Source organism: Heterocephalus glaber, unplaced genomic scaffold, assembly GCF_053883595.1.
Source record: "Heterocephalus glaber isolate CG9 unplaced genomic scaffold, H.glaber_assembly_v1.0 deba00001553, whole genome shotgun sequence".
NCBI classification, from domain to species: domain Eukaryota; kingdom Metazoa; phylum Chordata; class Mammalia; order Rodentia; family Bathyergidae; genus Heterocephalus; species Heterocephalus glaber.
Window position 1 is genome coordinate 29,366,981 of NW_028258344.1, and position 4,075 is coordinate 29,371,055.

A 4,075-nucleotide genomic window follows, 5' to 3' on the forward strand; every position below is an offset into this window, starting at 1 on the left:
CTTTCAAAATTGATGGAGAAATAAGATATTTTCATGACAAAGAGCACCTTAGGAAATTCATGAATACCAAACCAGCACTCCAAAAAATTTTAGACAAAATCCTAGGAAAAGACAATGAGGATCACAATCCCAGGAAGCCCAGCAGAACGAATCCATCGGGGACAACAAGAAATTCAACACAAAGGGGGAGAATACAACAAAGAAAAAGTCATGGCAATGACAAGTCAATATGTTTCAGTTATAACCATCAATGTTAATGGTCTCAATTCACTAATCAAAAGAAATAGACTGGCAGAATGGCTCAAGAAGCAAGATCCAACAATATGCTGCATACAAGAAACACCCATAATTCAAAAAGAAACTCATAGGCTGAAAGTTAAAGGGTGGAAAACAATACTCCAGGTGACAGGAACCCCCCAAAAAGCAGGAGTACCTATCCTCTTTGCAGACCAAGTGGATTTTTCTTCTGAATAACCAATGGGTCACAGAGGAAATTAAAGAAGAAATCAGACAGCCCCTACAAATAAATGAAAAGGACAATACATTTCGGGATCTATGGGACACAATGAAAGCAGTCTTCCAAGGGAAATGCATAGCAGTGAATATTCATATTAGGAAAACTGAGTGCAATTAAACAACCTGATGCTGAACCTCAAGCTTCTAGAAAAAGAAGAGCAGGACAAACCCAAAGCTCATTCAAGGGACAAAATTATAAAGATCAGGGAAGAAATCAATGCAATGGAGACTGAGAGAATGATACAAAAAATCAATGAAGCCAAGAGTTGGTTCTTTGAAAGAATCAACAAAATTGACGAAACCTTAGCCAAACTTATCAGAAAAAGGAAAGAAAAGGCCCAAATCCATGCAATTAGGAATGAAAAGGGTGAAATTATAACAGACCCAGCAGAAATCCAGAGGATCATCAATACCTACTTCCAGAACCTATATGCCAATAAGATGGAAAACACAGAAGAAATGGACAGATTCCTACCTACATATGAATTTCCAAAGTTGAACGAAGAAGACCTAAAAATTCTAAACAACCCAGTATCAGTCAATGAAATTGAAAACATAATTAAAAACTTACCAACTAAGAAAAGCCCAGGTTCTGATGACTTCACTGCTGAATTCTATAAGACATTTAGAGAAGAACTATGGCCACTACTGTTTAAACTCTTCAATGACATTGAAAGGGAAGCAATACTCCTGAATTCATTCCTGGAAGCAAGCATCACCTTGATCCCTAAAGCAGAGAAAGACCCAACTGAAAAAGAGAACTATAGGCCAATCTCACTCATGAAAATAGATGCAAAAGTCCTTAATAAGATACTGGCAAATAGAATGCAGAAGATCATCAAGAAGATCATACACCCTGACCAAGAGGGATTCATCCCAGGGATACAGGGATGGTTCAATATACGAAAATCAATAAATGTAATACACTATATCAATACAGTCAAGGACAAAAACCATATGGTCATCTCAGTAGATGCAGAAAAAGCATTTGAGAAAAATCCAACATGCATTTGTGATAAAAACCCTACAACAAATTGGAATAGATGGTCTCTACCTCAATCTGATGAAAGCCATCTATGAAAAACCAACAGCCAATATCATACTAAATGGTCAAAAACTGATATTCTTCACACTAAAATCAGGAACAAGACAAGGATGTCCAATATCGCCACTCTTGTTCAATATAGTTTTGGAAACATTAGCCATGGCAATTAGACAAGAGAAAGAAGTAAAAGGAATAAAGATAAGAAATGAAGACGTCAAATTGTCATTATTTGCAGATGACATGATACTCTATATAGAAGACCCCAAGAACTCCACCAAAAGTCTTCTAGACTTAATAACCAAATTCAGTAAAGTAGCTAGATACAAGGTCAACACACAAAAATAAATAGCTTTCCTCTATATGAACAACAGACTCACTGAGAGAAATAGGGGAAATAGTTCCTTTCACAATAGCATCCAAAAAACTGAAATACCTAAGAATCAACCTAACAAAAGAAATCAAAGACCTCCTCTCTGAAAACTACAGCTCTCTGAAAACAGAGATTGAAGATGATATCAGAAAATGGAAAGACATCCTTGCTCCTGGGTAGGAAGAACTAATATAGTGAAAATGGTCATACTTCCAAAACTGCTATATAGATTTAATGCAATCCCAATTGAAATCCCAGCAGCATACTTCATGGATCTTGAGAAAGGAATCCAAAAATTCATTTCGAATAAGAAGAGGCCTAGACTAGCAAAAGCAATTCTAGAAAACAGAGACATGGCAGGGGGTATCACAGCCCCCAACTTGAAACTATACTACAAAGCTACTGTGATAAAAACATCATAGAAACAGACCTGAGGACCAGTGGAACAGATTAGAAGATGAAGAAACAATGCCAGACACACTCACCCATCTCATCTTTGACAAAGGAGCCAAACACTCTCACTAGAGGAAAGATAGCCCCTTTAATAAACGGTTCTGAAAAAATTGGGTTTCAACTTGCCAAAGATTAAAACAAGACCTGTATCTCTCACCATGCACTAAACCAAAATGTAAATGGATTAAAGATCTAAATTTTTTTTAATTAAATTCTTTTATTGGTACATTTTAGGTACACAATACAATTACATTTCTCATTGGGAATTGTACCTTTACATAATGCATCTTGGTTCTTATTTTTTCCCCATTCCTAGCCCTCCCTTCACCCCCCCCAACCCTTCCCTATTTACAAAGACTTTATTTCCATTTTTTCCATTTCTCACTATTTCTCCTTTCCCTTCTTCCTTTCCCCTGCCCCTCCCACTACACCTACCCCATTGGACCTTTTCATCCTATTTTGCATTATCGATTATTCATTCTAATCATTGGTACATTTTAGGTATACAATATAATGACATTCGTCATTGGAAATTTGCACCTTTACATAATCTCTCTTGGTTCTTATTTTTCACCATTGCCCAGCCCTCCCTTCAACCCCTCCATTCCTCCCTATTTACAAAGATTTTGTTCCTAATTTTCCATTTTCTCATATTAATCCCATCACCTTCTATCCTTTCCCCTAGCCCTCCCACTTCCTTCCCCTTTGCCCCTTTTCTTCCTATTTCACATTACCTATTATACATTTTAGTACTTATTTACACATTCAGTTTCTCACACCAGAGAAACTATTAGGTATTTACACGTGTGTCCTATTTATTTCACTTAAGAGTATCACCTCAATGTGCATCCACTTAGCTATAAATGTCCCTAATTTCTCATTTTTTATGGCTGAGTAGTACTCCATTTTATTAAAAAAAACCACGTTTTCTTTATCCAGTCTCCAGTTGATGGGCATTTGGGCTGTTTCCAAGTTTTAGCTGTCACAAACTGTGCTGCTATGAACATGGGTACACATATATCACTGTGGTATGATTCTTTTAATTCTTTGGGGAAGATCCCCAGCAGTGGAATAGTGGGGTCAAATGGGACTTCCAGTTCTAGTTCTTTGAGGTGGTTTCCACAGTGGTTGCACCAGTCTACACTCCCACCAGCAGTGGAGCAGGGTTCTTCTTTCCTCACAGCCCCACCAGCATTTGTTATTGGTTGATTTCATGATAGCAGCCATTCTTTCTGGAGTGAGGTGGAATCTGAGCATTGTTTTCATTTTCATCACTCGAATGACCAGTGATGTTGAACATTTTTTCATGTATTTATTTGCTATTTCTACTTCTTAGTCTGAGAAATGCCTGTTCATTTCAGATGCCCATTTTCGGATTGGGTCTTTAAATTTGGGAGGTCTGATCTTTTTAAGTTCTTTATAGTGAAGATCTAAATATTAAAACAGAAATGCTGAACTGGTTGGAACAGAGGTTAGGTAGAACTCTTGAAGGCATTGGGTTAGGAAAAGATTTTATGAACAAAACCTCAATTGCACATGAACTAGCACAAACAATCAACAAATGGGATCTCTTCTTCTCAAAACCTTCTGCACAGCAAGAGAAACCACCAATAGAGTGAAGAGACAACCCACGGTGTGGGAAAAAATTTTCACCAGCTGTCCCTCAGACAAAGGTCTACTATCTAGAATCT